Raw genomic sequence first — 19,526 nt, forward strand, 5'->3', positions numbered from 1 at the left:
GCAAAACAAATGAAATTATCCGCAATAGCCTTTAGATGATAGAACAATAAAACCCTCCCTTGAAACCAATACTAATGATTTGTCTGAAACAGCATTTAGAGAATACCAGCCATAAAAGCTCCATTGAAGCTGATACTAATTACAGTTATTGAGTGTTAAAGTGTGGACCAGTGACATCACTGGTCCACACTAACTCAAATTAATAACTCATGAACTCAAATCAACTCTCAATAACTGTCAAACTAGATGAATGACTTCAAAACCGTTTAGTTTGAGAGTTGATTTGAGTTAATGAGTTATTAATTTGAGTTAGTGTGGACCAGTGATGTCACTGGTCCACACTTTAACACTCAATAACTGTCAAATTAAATGACAGACTTCAAAACCGTTTACAGTTTTCTGATATACTACTGATGTTATAATGATACAAAGCTGGTTGAAAATGGGCGGAGTGTTCCTTTAAGGACAGCATTAAGTCCGTAAAATAGTTACACTCTCGACTGAAACTAATAGTAATGAAATTCTTTTTGGCAGGCTGACAGCTCCCCGCAGCGGTGTGGCTCAGCCTTAGCCTACGTTCACACAGGACGCCGAACAGTAGCAGAACTGAAGCTTGAAGCAGGCACAAACTGAACGTACGCCTTGTTGTTCACACAAGACACCTTCTCTTTTCCTCTCAGCGCCTACTCTCGCGCCTTGAACCCGCCCACAACTCCCATTTGACTTCATGCCTCACGGCTTCAGCGTCATGCTTGGAAATTCGGCGTCAAGCCTGAGTGATCGCTTCAGCGTGGCGTGAGGGTGGCTTCGGCAAGGCGTCAGCGTGGCACGCACGTGGGTGGTGTGAACGGCTTCGCCTGTTAACAAGGACACCTAAATGAAACTTGTGGGTTCAGCGTAGGTACAGCTTCGGTTGAGCGTTGCTTCGGCGTACTGTGTGAACGGGGGGTTACTGTTCCTCAGCAGTGTGGCTCAGCCTTACTGTTCCTCAGCAGTGTGGCTCAGCCTTACTGTTCCTCAGCAGTGTGGCTCAGCCTTACTGTTCCTCAGCAGTGTGGCTCAGCCTTGCTGTTCCTCAGCAGTGTGGCTCAGCCTTGCTGTTCCTCAGCAGTGTGGCTCAGCCTTGCTGTTCCTCAGCAGTGTGGCTCAGCCTTACTGTTCCTCAGCAGTGTGGCTCAGCCTTGCTGTTCCTCAGCAGGGGAAACACTGGTCACCGTTACAGATTATCATGCAAATGTAGGCAGGCAGGCAGACGAGGGGGAAACATGTGTTTCTTAGTTGTGGACAAGGACCTATAAAGAAGGAAGAGACATCATTCATGTCACACCGTTGGCATTTTGCATTGGGGCCAGACTTTTTGGGCCAGTTCTATTGAAGTGAATGGGGCGCGCATGGTAAATCCCACTATAAACCATCATATCTGTGTCGTTTCACCATCGATTGAAAAATTATTCCAAAAGATTCAAGAAAACACATTACGTGATGTTGACTGATGTATTGCTTTTTCCCCCCAGCTAAATGTGCGCGTTCATTTTCCTTATTATCTCCAAACAGATCATGGCTCTGTCCAGCAGCTGCATATACTGTAGCTCAACTCAAGCCCCTGTTTGGTCCACGATAGAACTAGATTAGATACATGATTCATGATACATGACTGAACGGGGGCTGGGCATCAGTCAACATCATGTAATGTCTTTTCTTTAATCTGGTGGAAGCATTTTTCAATCAAAGGTGAGACAACACATTTCATGGTTTGTAGTGGGACATTCCATGCCCGCCTTATTCACTTCTATAGAACTGACCCCAATGCAAAATGTGAACGCTGTGACGTGAGTGATGTCTTTCCCTTCTTAATAGGTTATTTGGTTGTGGAGGCGGCACGTTGGTCTTGAAAGCGCTGTAAGGCCCCTCCCTGTAGATTCACTGGAGAGATGCGTTAAGATTCTCTGAGAGCCGCCTTCCATCTCCCCCTCTCACTCTCCTGAGGTCAGCACCACCGCACAGAACAAAAGGCCTACTTCTGCGGTGATCAATCCTGGAGTGAGAGGTAAGGGGAGAGGGAGTTGAGATGAGATGAGGAGAGGAGAGGGAGAATGAGAGAGAAGGAAGAAGCAGGGGGCAGTCTTGAAGGTCAGCCCTACTGGAAGCGGAGCGTGTTTGGGAAAACATGCATTCGCAGTAAAGCAAGACCTTGTTAACGGTATTCTCCGTGTAGTCAAGTTAACAAGAGTCTCCACGGACCCGACAGGATGCGGATTCATCAAAATATGATGAAAGAGAATGGGGAGCCACTGGCAGCCTGCTGTACTGCAACAGTGTTAAGACCAGTGGGCTATAGAGAGCCGCAGGAATGAGTCCGGAAATCATCGATGCTAACAGTCCTGGTTCTTCACTGTTTTCGCCTATGGGAGTTTTGAATGGGTTTTTGGCGCGATGCTTCTAATAATCTCTCTGGGCAACGCTGGCTTAATCAAACGCGAACCAGTGTTTAGTAATATCATCTTCACACACGAGGATCACTTTTATGAGTTTTGAAGCTTTTACATGCCGTTAAAAGGGCGGCTAGCTAGCAAACGGCTAAATGAGACTACACTGTTGAGTCGATGGGGATATATACGTCAATAACGTCACCACTTCAAAGGACGAACACGGAAATTCTCTTTCCCTCACCTGGTTCAGCCCGGGGTAATCAGTGCACACATCCAACAACAGTCCAGGTTGAGCGCTGACGTGACGTGGAAGCCTATGCGACAGTGTGTAGTTCTGGATTAGCTTAGCTCAAGCTTTTTACTTCTAGGGCTCGCATTTACGCTACAAAACTCATGAAAGTGGTCCTCATGTGTGAAGATTATCCGACTGAACTCTGGTTCGCGTTTCATTAAGCCAGCGTTGCCCAGAGAGATTATTAGAAGCATCGCGGCAAAAACCCATTCAAAAATCCCATAGACAGAAACAGTGAAGAACCAGGAAGTCCGGAACTTCCGCGTTATGACTACAAAAATACGTCATCCCTGCGGCTCTCTATTCAGCCTCCCTCTGTTTGAAGCTAATGCGGAAATTGTATTCTTTCCAATGCCCAGTGGGGGGCGACATGGGTACTGCAGAAACAAAATCGGTAACATGGAAGTGAATGGGAAAATGACCCGACTTCTCTATCTATCTATCTATCTATCTATCTATCTATCTATCTATCTATCTATCGATCGATCGTGCCTTTTGTGCAGAATGTGCACTGGGGCCACCACGCCTGTGGAATCTGCTCCCAGGATCCATCCGGGCCTCGGACTCCCTTGCTGCCTTCAAAAGCAGCCTAAAGACCCACCTTTTTCACGCTGCGTTCGACTAAGGCCTGTGTTTAATCCTCTACCTAAGTGTTTTTTAATCTTTTATTGTGTGTGCTTGTATTTTCTCTTGTGAAGCACCTTGAGATGTCAGTTTGATTTTAAAGTGTGCTATACAAATAAAATTCATTATTATTTATCTATCTATCTCTATAAAAGGGAGCATGTGGGAAGTGATGTCACTTGAGCAAATGTGCATTGATGTCATAGGCATTGTGACATCAGTGATGTCATAAGACCAATTATGATGTCATCAGTGATGCGAAGTTGTGACTTCATCAGTGATGTCATAAGAGCAGGTGAGCCTGCACAGCAGCGGTCGAGCTGCGGGGCGGGTGAGCTAGGAATTAGCCGAGCCTAGAAATTATATAAAAGGGAGCAAGTGGGCACTGTTTGTTTAAATTTTTGTCCCACTGATGTTGTCACAATGTCTATGACATCTCAGTGATGTCATCAGTGACATCATTATTGATCAAAACCATCTTAGGCACTGGTGATGTCATAGGCATTGTGACATCATCTGTGATTTCATTCAAGCAATGGTGGTTTTTGGTTACACTCGGGCAATTGTGACATCACTGATGATGTCATAGACATTATGACATCATTGTCATGTCATCAGTGAGTGATGTCATCAGTGATGCAAAGTTGGGCAAATTGTGCGAGCCACAGGGGCCCTGTAAACACTGCAAATTAGTTTATGGTCTGAATCAACAATTTAAAGTCTTTTTCATGCTCTCATGTCCTCCGTTTTCTAAATTATGGTCCCATGTCGAGTTTAATAGACGATAAATACATTGTATAAATAAGAACAGTAATACTTCTGACCGGTAGAGGCTGCAAGTAGTCTGCCAGAAAGCTATTAGAATAAGCAGAAGAAGTTCGCCACGTAGCTCGCTAGCAGATTAGCAAGTAGTAATTTAGCAAACTATCAGAAACGTCATTATCTTTATGATGTTTTAATAATGTTAGTAGACCCACGTAACTTTATAGATCCCCGTTGTGAGGTCAGTTTTCTCAAACTAATGCATATTTTTCTAAATCAGATTTACTTTGTGGAGGCTTAGCAGCAGCTAACAGAGTGGAGGCTCACACCTTGGATGTATTAAAAGAACACAAGCCAGGCAGGCAGTCGGCTGGGCTCGCGAGACAGCATCTGCAGTACCAGGATTTCCCACAATGCTCCAGGAAAATCCATTCATCCAATCAAACATTACCAATAAGCAGGAGAATCGAGGCTTCATTTTGTGATATCAAAAACCAATGGGCTCAGTCCGTCAAGATAATATATACAGTCAATGGTTAAGACGAGCTTTACAGTTATCCAAGCTGGCCCCACTGTAAATATTGGCTTTGGTTTTAAGGGGAAGGGGCCCGTGTGGTACAGTGCAAATAATTGACTGTTAATGTATAGATGTGCGTGCAAGTGAAGGGATACTAATATGTTTGTGTGGTGGGAGGGTGTGTAAGTGAATAAATAAACATGTGTGGTTTTGCAGCGTATGGGTGCAAATGAATGGTTTGTTTGTGTGGGTTTGACTGTATTCTAAAGCGAGAAACATGCTTCACCGTCCACTTGGGACGTTGTCGACGACAGCTAGACATACACACTCAAGGGTCAGCTCAGACACACACACACACACACACACACACACACACACACACACACGAGTTTCCCCTGGCACCCTGCATTTTGGATTTCAGAATTTTCTAAAAAACAGGGTGTCCGGGGGAAACACAGCACAAATAGCGATTCCCATCCCCGGAAATGCTGGAACGAGCCAATTACACAGTCCTTTCATCTAACAAAGATATTCACATTTCACATCCGACCATAAATTACGCTTAGCTGCTTCCCACATTTTCTTCCAGTGCAATATGCACCAGTCTCATTGAAGTACAGTAAGTGTGTGTGTGTGTGTGTGTGTGTGTGTGTGTGTGTGTGTGTGTGTGTGTGTGTGTGTGTGTGTGTGTGTGTGTGTGTGTGTGTGTGTGTGTGTGTGTGCGTGTGTGCGTGCGTGCGTGCGTGTGTGTGAGCTTAACAGTGTGTGCGCACATGCCTTTTGTTTCTCAGAGATCCCAAGACACTTCTAAACCCTGCTAATCTGTATTCCACAGAGCTGCTGCATATAATTAGAATGGGGATCAGCGTCAATGTCTTATTACCCCCAATATACAGGCTGGCTTATCAGCCTAACCCCACTGCACTCTGGGTAACCCCCACTTGCCCCACCGACATCAACCCAAGCTGGGAATAACCCTGCTTGGACCCTTGGGGCCCTACAGTATCTTATGCCTGGTGCAAGGGCAAGCGTTGTCATTGCTAGTTTCGAGCATTCAAAATCTCCCTCTTTTTCTTTTCATTTCCACTGGGTCGGTGCATCAAAGGAGGTATTTCAGTGACCCAGATAGGGAGGGCCCTTGGTGTGAAAGGGCTATAAGGGGAGATGGGGTGACACAGACACCCGATCCACTGAAGGAAAATGTGAACTGAGTTGCAATCTATGCAATCCAGACTACAGCTTGGGTGCAAAAGAAACATCAAAGCAGTCACTTTGATGGACAGTTTTATTAGATCCACACCTACAGCTTGTGTTCTTTGCTCCAGATGTCAGTGGAAAAGTTGACTTTTGGTATATTAAGCAGGGCGTGAATAAAAATCACACTCACAAGTAGCATGTTAATTGGACGGCGTGTTGGTAACCTGTCATCCTGCTTCGTTAGCTTGTTTATTGGACGGCGTGTTGGTAACCTGTCATCCCGCTAGGTTAGCGATGTGAGCATCAGTCCAGATTGCAGTTTGTCCTTGTCTGTTGTAATTATGCTAGAATTCCCATGTGAATAAAGAAGGCGTTGAGGCAGTCTTGGTGACAGCTGCTAGAACATCAACATCAACAGGCCACATATATATAACATAAACACTGATCAACTGTCTGCACTTGCTTTTTGTCACGGAGCCTGTGGATTGTCCGCTCTAACCAAAAGTTTGATAAAGGTTTGATAACCTCCTAACCAAAAGTTTGATCAAGGTTTGATAACCTCCTAACCAAAAGTTTGATAAAGGTTTGATAACCTCCTAACCAAAAGTTTGATAAAGGTTTGATAACGTCCTAACCAAAAGTTTGATAAAGGTTTGATAACTGCCTGATCAAAAGTTTGATAAAGGTTTGATAACCTCCTAACCAAAAGTTTGATAAAGGTTTGATAACCTCCTAACCAAAAGTTTGATAAAGGTTTGATAACCTCCTAACCAAAAGTTTGATAAAGGTTTGATAACCTCCTAACCAAAAGTTTGATAAAGGTTTGATAACCTCCTAACCAAAAGTTTGATAAAGGTTTGTTAACCTCCTAACCAAAAGTTTGATAAAGGTTTGATAACCTCCTAACCAAAAGTTAGATATAGGTTTGATAACCTCCTAACCAAAAGTTTGATATAGGTTTGATAACATCCTAACTAAAAGTTTGATAAAGGGTTGATAACTGCCTAACCAAAAGTTTGATAAAGGTTTGATAACTGCCTGACCAAAAGTTTGATAAAGGTTTGATAACCTCCTAACCAAAAGTTTGATAAAGGTTTGATAACTGCCTAACCAAAAGTTTGACAACTGCACTCTGAAAAGTTCTATGTATGATGGGGTGGAGTGGGGTTAATGAAAGTATACAGTATGTACAGAAGAGAAGAGAAGAGGAGAAGAGTTTGAGAACAGGAGAGGGAGAGAGAGGTGCTGTGCATACTGTAGAATGGACAGTGGGATGTGGGGGTGGGGGGAGAGTGAGTGAGTGAGAAAGAGATGTAAAGAAATTGAGAGGCAGAGAGAAAGGGAGAGATGGAGAGATCAAAGCCTTCTCCCTTGTCAGTATTCACATCGTGCGTCCGCTACCCCCCACCTCTCTGCTGGAGAGAGGGAACCAGCAAGCTGCTAATGTTACTTCACAGATTAAGACTTCCTCTCTCCACTTTCTTCTCTCTGTCTACCTCTCTCACCCTTTCTCGTTCTCTCTCTGCCTCACTCTTTCTCATTCTCTCTGCCTCTCACTCTTTCTCGTTCTCTTTCTGCCTCTCACTCTGTCTACCTCTCTCACACTCTCTGCCTCTCACTCTGTCTACCTCTCTCACACTCTCTGCCTCTCACTCTGTCTACCTCTCTCATACTCTCTGCCTCTCACTCTGTCTACCTCTCTCACACTCTCTGCCTCTCACTCTGTCTACCTCTCTCAAGCCGTTTTCACACATGCCTACAGGAAAATTACCTGTAAATCAATATCGGCCATTTCCCGGAATTTCCCTTCACACCTGAGCGCTCGCATGTGTGAATATAGTAGTCAAATAGCCTGTATGTTGGGGGGCGGGGGGGGGGGGGGGGCTTATTTTGGGGGTCGGCAAAACTCCGATGGTGAAATAAGTTCGCTTGTCACACAATAAATCACACTCGTTTGACGTAAGAGTATGTTGTATCCTTCACATTCGCTCATGGGCTGCAGTGCAGAGTAGTATCCAGGCAGCGTCAAGCCAGCGTAATAAACACAGCCGATTTCCCCCCTCCCCTCTCTGCTCGAGAGAGGCCAGTCCTTCAGTCCTCCGCACTTCGCAGCAGCCCGACACAGGACAGACACAGCGAGAATGGCAGCGGCTTGCAAGCCGCCCAACGCTTGTATGTACAGTATGTAGAGAAAGCAAATGCACGAAGCGAAATGTGGAAGTAGTTTGCTTTGATGTACGCGAATGATTAGATGATGCACGCTGGAAGTGAACGTTAAGCAACGTGTGTACACCTCGCCCATGAGAGAAGGACCGGCAAATGACTGGATCCGTTTCACACTTGTGTCCCTTATCGCGGCATACCGCTCTTCTGACTGGCTCGAAACTGGTGAAATGTCCGCAATGACGGGGGAACGCTTATACCGGAAAACAACTTCCACACATGAAGGCATTAGACCACTTTCTGGTCATTTAGCAGTAAAAAGGGCATGTGTGAAAACGGCTTCATACTCTCTGCCTCTCACTCTGTCTACCTCTCTCACACTCTCTGCCTCTCACTCTGTCTACCTCTCTCACACTCTCTGCCTCTCACTCTGTCTACCTCTCTCACACTCTCTGCCTCTCACTCTGTCTACCTCTCTCACACTCTCTGCCTCTCACTCTGTCTACCTCTCTCACACTCTCTGCCTCTCACTCTGTCTACCTCTCTCACACTCTGCCTCTCACTCTGTCTACCTCTCTCACACTCTCTGCCTCTCACTCTGTCTACCTCTCTCTCTGCCTCTCACTCTGTCTACATCTCTCACTCTCTCTTTCTCTCTGCCTCTCACGCTGTGATTTTCCTTTAGTGATGGTGAAGGCATGATTGAGAGCTCTCCCACCAACGCATCAATAAATGAACGGCTTGATGTAGTGCACCGAGATGTACAATGTGTGTGCTCTTTGTGTGTGCCTGCACGTGTGTGTGTGTGTGTGTCAGGGTTTCTAGACAAAACAGCTGCAGGACGTGTCCTTTAAGATTTCAAATACAGGACAAGTGGGATAAATTCAGGACACACATTAACGTCAAGCTGAACCCAAAAATGACTTTTCTATTATTTTAGTTCAACTACCTGGGTATTCAGTGCACCTATTTAATAATGTATGCCAAAAGAAATCACAAAAATCTAATTTCTTTAGTTTTTCACACTTTTTCACATTCATAACAGTAATCTATAGTTTGCTGACGTCAAATTTCTACCCCATTTCAACCAATCATATCACGACATGGCAGCTGTCAATCAATCTTCATTTCAGGAGAATTTTCTCCTCCAAAGGAGAAAATGGCGCCTAGTGTCTGTAATCTGGCATAATTTCTAGCCCATAAACTAACTACTAACTTGACCAATTGTATGTAACATACAAAATAATGCAAACGGTAATGTCTAAGAATGCAAAGAAATGTAACTGGCTCGTTAAACTCGCATTCCAGGATAATGTTAACGAAAGGGTCGCCCCTCGGAGATTCCAGGCGGGCAGGCAGCACTCATGCATTGGATTGTCCGCTCCGCCCCACACAGAAGCAGCTGGCTACCTGGTACCCCCTCGGATCCCACTTAGCACCACAACACGCTGAATCCCACTCAATTTGAGGGCGGAACACGCCAGGATTGGCCAATACCAAAGCCAGTCCCCAGAATTGTCAAATCAAATCATCGACATGCTATTATGGTCCGCCTCTCAACCCTGTCATCTCAGACAAGATTTGTTTTCAGACTCTGAAACGTCTCCGACCCTCACGCTGCTTGCATTCTTTTGGGTTCATTTCGTCTTTAAATCTGTCTTTATTGAGTTTAAAAACAATTGATATAGGCTTAGGCTATATAAAGGATGACATAATTAGGCATGTAGATTTATATATTTTTTATTTGAAAGTATAAACAGCCAATAAGACTCAATTAGCCTATCATTTCTAGAGGTGCAACCGTGCTTTTCCATTCACATGCCTGGTGTGGCGACGATGGTCCAGCTGGTCATCTCGTCCAGGCGGAAAACACTAGCCTCCACGTTAGCAAGCAGGCAGAAAACACTAGCCTCTATGTTAACAAGCAGGTAGAAAACACTAGCCTCTATGTTAACAAGCAGGTGGGAAACACTATCCTCTACGTTAACAAGCAGGCAGAAAACACTAGCCTCTATGTTAACAAGCAGGCAGAAAACACTAGCCTCTATGTTAACAAGCAGGCAGAAAACACTAGCCTCTATGTTAACAAGCAGGTGGGAAACACTATCCTCTACGTTAACAAGCAGGCATAAAACACTAGCCTCTATGTTAACACGTTCACTGCCAATGACGAGTTGACTCGTCAAACACTATCCAACCGTTCACTGCCAATGACGAGTTGACTCGTCAAAAAATATATATATTTTTTTTTGACGGTGCAACGTGGATCAATGCCCCCCACGTCTCCTATAAAAATATTGGAAGTATTGAATTAGTATAATCTATTTTACCGACCAACTAAGTGGCGACAGTGCTCTCCCGACAGAGAGAAAGGCAACCAAAAACAGCCGCGGGAGAAAGCCATTCTCAAGGAAATGGCTTGGCGATTTTACAGTCATCAGTCACCAGACTCGCCCGAGAGCGGCCGCGCCAGCAGAGCAGCACACCGAGAGCGGAGAGCGGTGCTGGCGTGGGGGATTGCAAATTTGCATAATAGATTATGGGTGAAACACACTTTGAAACACCCGCAGAAAGGCCAGAATCGCACGCATTCCGAAAACCCAGAAACGAACGAGCCTCATTCTCATACTGTAGGCGAAAACGCTTTCACGCTGCTGCACACGGGCGGGTGGGTTCCAAAAATAGACTGGGTGGGCAGCATAAAGCCTAGAATCGCACAAAGCTTCATCAAAGCTCTCAACCGAAAATCCAAGAAACGATTGAGTCCTATCCACAGTCCACACTCGCCACACTCGCCGACGAGGGGCCGCCAGAGAGGGAGGCTGCTCACTGCTCAGACAGGCAGGAGAAACTGGCTTGTGACAAACGCCACCAGACACGCCCACAGAGGGAGGAGTTTAAGGGAGAGGGTGTTCAGAACTATATTGTTCAGATGTCTGATCTCTCACTGATGCCAAAAATAAATGGTTAAAGTGACTGTTCTGCCTGTTTGATTGAATTTCACAAAACTGCGATTATCTCAGCTTCCTGTCTCAGACACTGAAACCATGCTGTACTCAACGGCTAATATCTACATAACTACTAACTCTACAAACTAACTCTTTTAGACAGAGAAAGCACACATTCTATTAGTACTTTTGTGAACTTCGTGTTCACAAAGTCCAAGCAGAAAATTATCCTCGGCTCTTGTAAAATGAGCCAGAATCCTCAAAAAACGGCTTGGCAGAAGCTACCTACAGTAAAAAAAAAAATGGCTGGCAGTGAATGTGTTAACAAGCAGGCAGAAAACACTAGCCTCTATGTTAACAAGCAGGCAGAAAACACTAGCCTCTATGTTAACAAGTAGGCAGAAAACACTAGCCTCTATGTTAACAAGCAGGCAGAAAACACTAGCCTCTATGTTAACAAGCAGGTGGGAAACACTATCCTCTACGTTAACAAGCAGGCAGAAAACACTAGCCTCTATGTTAACAAGCAGGCAGAAAACACTAGCCTCTATGTTAACAAGCAGGCAGAAAACACTATCTTCTACGTTAACAAGCAGGCAGAAAACACTAGCCTCTATGTTAACAAGCAGGTAGAAAACACTAGCCTCTATGTTAACAAGCAGGTGGGAAACACTATCCTCTACGTTAACAAGCAGGCAGAAAACACTAGCCTCTATGTTAACAAGCAGGCAGAAAACACTAGCCTCTATGTTAACAAGCAGGCAGAAAACACTAGCCTCCACGTTAACAAGCAGGCAGAAAACACTAGCCTCTATGTTAACAAGCAGGTAGAAAACACTAGCCTCTATGTTAACAAGCAGGCAGAAAACACTAGCCTCTATGTTAACAAGCAGGCAGAAAACACTAGCCTCCACGTTAACAAGCAGGCATAAAACACTAGCCTCTATGTTAACAAGCAGGCAGAAAACACTAGCCTCTATGTTAACAAGCAGGCAGAAAACACTAGCCTCTATGTTAACAAGCAGGCAGAAAACACTAGCCTCTATGTTAACAAGCAGGTGGGAAACACTATCCTCTACGTTAACAAGCAGGCAGAAAACACTAGCCTCTATGTTAACAAGCAGGCAGAAAACACTAGCCTCTATGTTAACAAGCAGGTGGGAAACACTATCCTCTACGTTAACAAGCAGGCAGAAAACACTAGCCTCTATGTTAACAAGCAGGCAGAAAACACTAGCCTCTATGTTAACAAGCAGGTGGGAAACACTAACCTCTACGTTAACAAGCAGGCAGAAAACACTAGCCTCTATGTTAACAAGCAGGCAGAAAACACTAGCCTCTATGTTAACACGTTCACTGCCATTGACGAGATATCTCGGCTTACAGAATCCAACGGTTCACTGCCAATGACGAGTTATCTCGGCTTAAAAAAAAAAAAAAAAATTTGACGGTGGGACGTGGATCTATCAATCAAGTCAGGCTAATTGTAGAGTACTATAAAATAGTAGACTTGGCTTGCTTTGCGTAGCTAGCCGCTACAATAAGAGGAAAACACACACGCTATATCAGCAGCGCGCACAACCCGGGGTTACAGTTAATTGCGTCGGGAGATAATTTACAGGACACAGTGTCCTGCAGATTTTAAATTGCAGGACTTTGATTAATTTTAAAGGACAATGTCCTGCAATTACGGGACAACGGAAACCCTATTGTGTGTGTGTGTTGCCGCATGGCCCCAAACACCGGTAACGGCTTGGAGGAAAGGGGGTGTTGTGTGTGTTTAGCTGTGTGTCCATGTGTGTGTGTTTGCGTGTGTTTTTTTCCGCACCCAGGCGTTCCGGCACACTCGCTCAATTGCCTCTTCCCAGGGGCAAACTCTTTGAACGCCTTTCTCTCGCTTTCCCCTCCCAAGGTTTTTCCCTGCGTTCGCCATCGCTCTTTCCTCTCCAGTATCTTCCCCCTTTCTCTCCCACATCCACCTTTCTTTTTCCGCCTCTCTCCCTCCCTCCCCTCTTGCGCACTCTGCTGACACACTCAATCTCTTTGGCACGCCGCTGCACACTTTGCCAATGCTCAAACAGAATTCCCCCAGACAGTTTGTGTGTGTGTGTGTGTGTGTGTGTGTGTGTGTGTGTGTGTGTGTGTGTGTGTGTGTGTGTGTGTGTGTGTGAGGGAGAGAATTTGTCCATACACGCCGTTACTTGTCTATAGGACTGGTTATATATTGGTATCTGTGTATGCACATATGGCATGGATTTAATTATGTGTGCATGCGTGCATTCGTGCACTTGTGTGTGTTTACTTACAAGCAGACATGTTTGCTGATGTGCTGTTATCTGTGTGTCCCTGCAGAATGCATTTCACTCTGTGTGTGTGTGTGTGTGTGTGTGTGTGTGTGTGTGTGTGTGTGTGTGTGTGTGTGTGTGTGTGTGTGTGTGTGTGTGTGTGTGTGTGTGTGCGCGCACACGTGCGTGTGTGCGTCTGCAGAATGCAGTCATCCTTCCTGGGTAAGGCTATTGCAGGCCAAGCAGCAGTGAGGCCGTGTATGAGTTGCAGGGCAGAGGCTGCGCGCGCAGCAAGCGAGCCTAGGAATCGAGGGAGTCCGTCCGATGGTCGTTAAGGCCATATCTGAGGAACACCTTCATGGAATTTCATCAAATTTGCCTCAAACGTCGACTTGGACTCAAGGATGAACTGATTAGATTTTGGTGCTCAAAGTTCAAGGTCACTGTGACCTCACGAACGCCATTCCCAAGTTCGTTAATGCGATATCTCAGGAACACCTTGACGGAATTTCATAAAATTGGCTTCAAACCTCCACTTGGCCTCAAGGATAAAGTGATTAGATTTTGGTGGTTAAAGGACAAAGGTTAAGGTCACTTTGACCTCACGAATACCATTTTCAAGCTCGTTAACGCGATATCTCAAGAACGCCTTGACGGAATTTCTTCAAATTGGCCTCAAACATCCACTTGGACTCAAGGATTAACTGATTCGATTTTGGTGGTCAAAGTTCAATGATACTGTGACATCATGACCACTCGTTTCATGCTCGTTAACGTGATATCTCAGGAATGCCTTGACAGAATTTCATCTAATTTGCCTCAAATGTCGACTTGGACTCAAGGATGAACTGATTACATTTTGGTGGTCAAAGGTCAAGGTCACTGTGACCTCACAAACACAATTTTCAAGCTCGTTAACGCCATATCTCAGTTAGGGCTGGGCGATATATCGAATATACTCAATGTATCTCGGCTTGTGCCACGTGAGATGTAGTAAATTACTATATCGTGAACATTCGATTATAATTGTCACGCATTGTTTATATGCCGCCGGCATGACTCGCTTCACGTTTCCTCTTGTCAGCTCTCCCTCTCACACTCAGACAAACAGGAAGGGAGGGGCAATCACATGCATACGTCAAACGCGTCAAACCGTCAAGCATATTATTCCCATCTGACACACTCGCCCGCGCTACGCGACGTCACAGACACTCGCTCAGAAGAGCCGCCGTCAAGGCAGCGTGGAGGACAAGAGCAAGCACCTGAGAGCTAGGAGCAAGAAATGGAGCCGGTGGCGGACGAATTTGTTGCAAAAAGAAACAGCACTGGATCTATCATCTGGCAGTGGTTTGGGTATCGCAAGGACGATGTGGAACAAACAACGGTTATCTGCAAAACATGCACCAAACCCGTCGGCTCCATAATAAAGTCAACCCCAGTCAGTCAAGTCAACACAGCGAGGTGCATGTGTGTGTGCGCGCATGTCTCAAAACAAAGTAATTTATCATCACTACACCATTTAAAGAAGCAGATTGATAATCAACTTTAACACATTGACTGCCAGCCGTTTTTTTCTTGCTGTAGGTAGCTTCTGCCAAGCCGTTTTTTGAGGATTGTGGCTCATTTTACAAGAGCCGAGGATTATTTTCTGCTTGGAGTTTGTGAACATACAATATCTCAAAAGTACTAATAGAATGTGAGGATGTCTGATCAGAGACTGACCAAACAGATATTTAACTGGGACATTGCCCATAGACATCCCTGGACAACTGAACTTATGTCTTTATTCTATGCGAATGATTTATCATTTATTTTCCAAAATAGATTAGTTTGTGACATCCGGGAGACCATGAGTAATATGTTCCTTTTGTATAAAGATAAATGGTCCGTTGACTTATGGTCTAAGCCTAAGTTGAGAACCTACCGTCTTATAAAAGACAGTTTTTCTGTAGAGCCTTATGTCAAGTTCAATCTCGACAGAAGAAAAAGGTCCTTGTGTGCACAGTTACGATCTGGAACGTTGCCCTTGGCACTGGAGACTGGTAGGTTTAATGCTAGCCCTGAAGAAGACAGACTTTGTTTGCTCTGTGACCTGGGTGAAATTGAGAATGAGATTCATTTTCTATTCTATTGTACTGTCTATGATGAGGTAAGGGAGATACTGTTCAGTAAAATGTCCTCTATTTATGTTGACTTTTTTGAGATGGACGATTATGAAAAACTCGAGTTGTGTTTTAAGAAAGGCACTTTCTTTATTGGAAACTTTCTTTCCCAGGCATGGGAGCTAAGGCAAAATGTTATGTTCAGAAAATGATGTAATGATTTTGTTTTGCTGATATGGTGAATGTTATGTTATGCTGTGATTTAGTTTTATTACTGCGGCGTTGGCGTATGTTGTACTGCATAATATATCATATGTGTGTCTTGTAAGCCCATGAGGGCTGGGCACTGTCAAGTGCATGACACATTTAATAAAAATCAATCAATCAATCAATCAATCAATCAAAATAGAATGTGTACTTTCTCTGTCTAAAAGAGTTAGTTTGTAGAGTTAGTAGTTATGTAAGCATTAGCAGTTGAATACAGCATGGTTTTAGCGTCAGAAAAAATATTCAGAGATAAACGGCTTTTTGTGAAATTCGATAGAACTGTCACTTTAACCATTCATTTTTGGCATCAGTAAGACCTAAACAATAGTTTTGAACAGTAATTTCCTCCATAACAGCAGTAAACTTCCCTCTGCTCAACTCCTCCCTCCTGTGGGCGTTCTTTTTGGCTGCAGCGCCATGTCACAAGCACTTTCCTACCTTTGCAAATGCACTTTCTCATACTCTCGACCTCTCAAATAAATTTCTGAATAGAAATTAAATTACTCTAAATTATAGCGAAAAAGAAACAAAAAAGAATGGGTTGAAAATCCCATTCTAAAAGCCTTTTAGAATGGGATTTGTTTCCAATTTGGTGTCGGACTAGGGGGTAGTCCCCGCTTGTCACCAGTTTGCTTTGCTGCTGCTGTGCGGGTGTGAGCCTGTCTGTGCGGCCGCTCTTTGAGGAAGTCTGGTTAGACTCGCTCGCTTCTTGGAGTTTTGGTTGAGGGCTTTGATGAAGCTTTTGCGATTCTGGTCATATTTATGCTGCGTGTTTCAAAGTGTGTCCCACCCGCAATCCACTATGCAAATCTGCAATCCCGCACCGCCAGCAATCAGCGCGAAATGAAAGCGCCTTCGCCAATCCACCTTCATGAGAATGGCTTCAGTCACACTGCTTTTTGCTTGCCTTCCTCTAGTCAGGAAAGCACTGTCACCACTTAGTGGGTCGGTGAAATGGGTTGTACACGTTGTACACGTCCAATACTTATATAAGATATGTAAAAGGGTTAGATGCACAACCCCCCGTTAAAAAAAAAAAATCGATGCCAAGAACGTGTTTACACGTTGTTGGCAGTCAACAGCTGGATTCTGAAAACGTGTTTACACGTTGTTGGCAGTGAATGTGTTAATAATGTTTTTCTGCAAATTGTGTCTCAGCGTTTCTGCGTGGCACTCAAGGTTAGGTCTGGCCAATATTGTGACTAGATGAGAGCTAGATCTCGTTTTAGATTTTATTATGGTAATATCATGATACTGCATACTCGTCTTTTCCTGGTTTTAAAGGCTGCAGTAAAGTGAAGTCATTTTCTGAGCTTACCAGACTGTTCTAGCTATTCTATTATTTGCCTTTACCCACTTAACGTTATTCATTATATCATTATTCACTGATGATTTCTTTTATCAAAAATCACATTGTGTAAATATACTTTGTAAGAGTTCATATCGCCCAGCCCAATTTACAATTGAAAATCTAGCCCACTTTCTAGAAAATACCAAGATATATCGTATTTAGCCATTCAACCTAAAAATACTGAGATATGATTTTCATGGAAATCCATTGGTCAAAATGTGTATGAACCCTGAAGGGTTAAATTGAGCTTTTATGAGAGATTTCAAAATATCAAGATATATATCGTGTATCGCGATATAGCCGAAAAATATCAAGATAGTCTTTAGAGGCCATATCGCCCAGGCCTAATCTCAGTAACACCGTGACAACATTTCTTCACCTTTGGCTCAAATGTCAAAGTCTGGACAGACATGGATGTCGACTGCTCACTTGTTGGCGGAGGCATACTGTATATCCGCGGTGCGGTCGTTCTAGTTTTTACAGTCTATCTGTAGTTATCTGTAACTGTGAATGTGCAACATGTGTAACGTGCAATCAGCTAAACGGTCACTGCATGAACAGAGGTTATCTGTAGTTACCTGTATGACACATTTAGGTTACCTGTATGACACCTGTATGTTACCTGTAGGTTGTACCTGTAGGTTACCTGTAGGTTGTACCTGTAGGTGACCTGTAGGTTACCTGTATGTTACCTGTAGGTTGTACCTGTATGTTACCTGTAGGTTGTACCTGTAGGTTGTACCTGTAGGTTACCTGTTACCTGTATGTTACCTGTAGTTACCTGTAGGTGTGTATAAAGTTAGTTTGCTCCTCCATCTGGTTTGCATCCAGTAAATCAGTTATCTTGCTCTGTGTTGATCAAGGAGTGGACCTTGTGAAAAGGATTGTTGTCTGCATGTAGACTCTCATAGTCTGATGTTGTCTGCATGTAGACTCTCACAGTCTGATGTTGTCTGCATGTACATGTAGACTCACAGTCTGATGTTGTCTGCATGTAGACTCTCACAGTCTGATGTTGTCTGCATGTAGACTCACAGTCTGATGTTGTCTGCATGTAGACTCTCACAGTCTGATGTTGTCTGCATGTAGACTCTCACAGTCTGATGTTGTCTGCATGTAGACTCTCACAGTCTGATGTTGTCTGCATGTAGACTCTCACAGTCTGATGTTGTCTGCATGTAGACTCTCACAGTCTGATGTTGTCTGCATGTATAATCTCACAGTCTGATGTCTGCATGTAGACTCTCACAGTCTGATGTTGTCTGCATGTAGACTCTCACAGTCTGATGTTGTCTGCATGTAGACTCTCACAGTCTGATGTTGTCTGTATGTAGACTCTCACGGTCTGATGTTGTCTGCATGTAGACTCACAGTCTGATGTTGTCTGCATGTAGACTCACAGTCTGATGTTGTCTGCATGTAGACTCTCACAGTCTGATGTTGTCTGCATGTAGACTCTCACAGTCTGATGTTGTCTGCATGTAGACTCTCAGGCTGATGTTGTCTGCATGTAGACTCTCACAGTCTGATGTTGTCTGCACGTAGACTCTCACAGTTTGATGTTGTCTGCATGTAGACTCTCACAGTCTGATGTCTGCATGTAGACTCTCAAAGTCTGATGTTGTCTGCATGTAGACTCTCACAGTCTGATGTTGTCTGCATGTAGACTCTCACAGTCTGATGTTGTCTGCATGTAGACTCTCACAGTCTGATGTTGTCTGCATGTAGACTCTCACAGTCTGATGTTGTCTGCATGTAGACTCTCAGGCTGATGTTGTCTGCATGTAGACTCTCACAGTCTGATGTTGTCTGCACGTAGACTCTCACAGTTTGATGTTGTCTGCATGTAGACTCTCACAGTCTGATGTCTGCATGTAGACTCTCAAAGTCTGATGTTGTCTGCATGTAGACTCTCACAGTCTGATGTTGTCTGCATGTAGACTCTCACAGTCTGATGTTGTCTGCATGTATAATCTCACAGTCTGAAGTTGTCTGCATGTAGACTCTCACAGTCTGATGTTGTCTGCATGTAGACTCTCACAGTCTGATGTTGTCTGCATGTAGACTCTCACAGTCTGATGTTGTCTGCATGTAGACTCTCACAGTCTGATGTTGTCTGCATGTAGACTCTCACAGTCTGATGTTGTCTGCATGTAGACTCTCACAGTCTGATGTTGTCTGCATGTAGACTCTCACAGTCTGAAGTTGTCTGCATGTAGACTCTCACAGTCTGATGTTGTCTGCATGTAGACTCTCACAGTCTGATGTTGTCTGCATGTAGACTCTCACAGTCTGATGTTGTCTGCATGTAGACTCTCACAGTCTGATGTTGTCTGCATGTAGACCCTCACAGTCTGATGTTGTCTGCATGTAGACTCTCACAGTCTGATGTTGTCTGCATGTAGACTCTCACAGTCTGATGTTGTCTGCATGTAGACTCTCACAGTCTGATGTTGTCTGCATGTAGACTCTCACAGTCTGATGTTGTCTGCATGTAGACTCACAGTCTGATGTTGTCTGCATGTAGACTCTCACAGTCTGATGTTGTCTGCATGTAGACTCTCACAGTCTGATGTTGCTGTCTGGCTC

At 44.3% G+C, this 19,526-nt stretch overlaps 1 protein-coding gene across 1 annotated transcript in view; it reads left to right on the plus strand.

The window, feature by feature from the left end:
* atrn (attractin) overlaps positions 1–19,526 on the plus strand; it is a gene marked incomplete at its 5' end in the record, with an annotated part of 226,984 nt that overhangs the window by 174,965 nt on the left and 32,493 nt on the right. The window lies entirely within an intron of this gene.

Source organism: Poromitra crassiceps (assembly GCF_964638095.1).
Source record: "Poromitra crassiceps genome assembly, chromosome: 3".
In the NCBI taxonomy this organism is placed as follows: Eukaryota; Metazoa; Chordata; class Actinopteri; order Beryciformes; family Melamphaidae; genus Poromitra; species Poromitra crassiceps.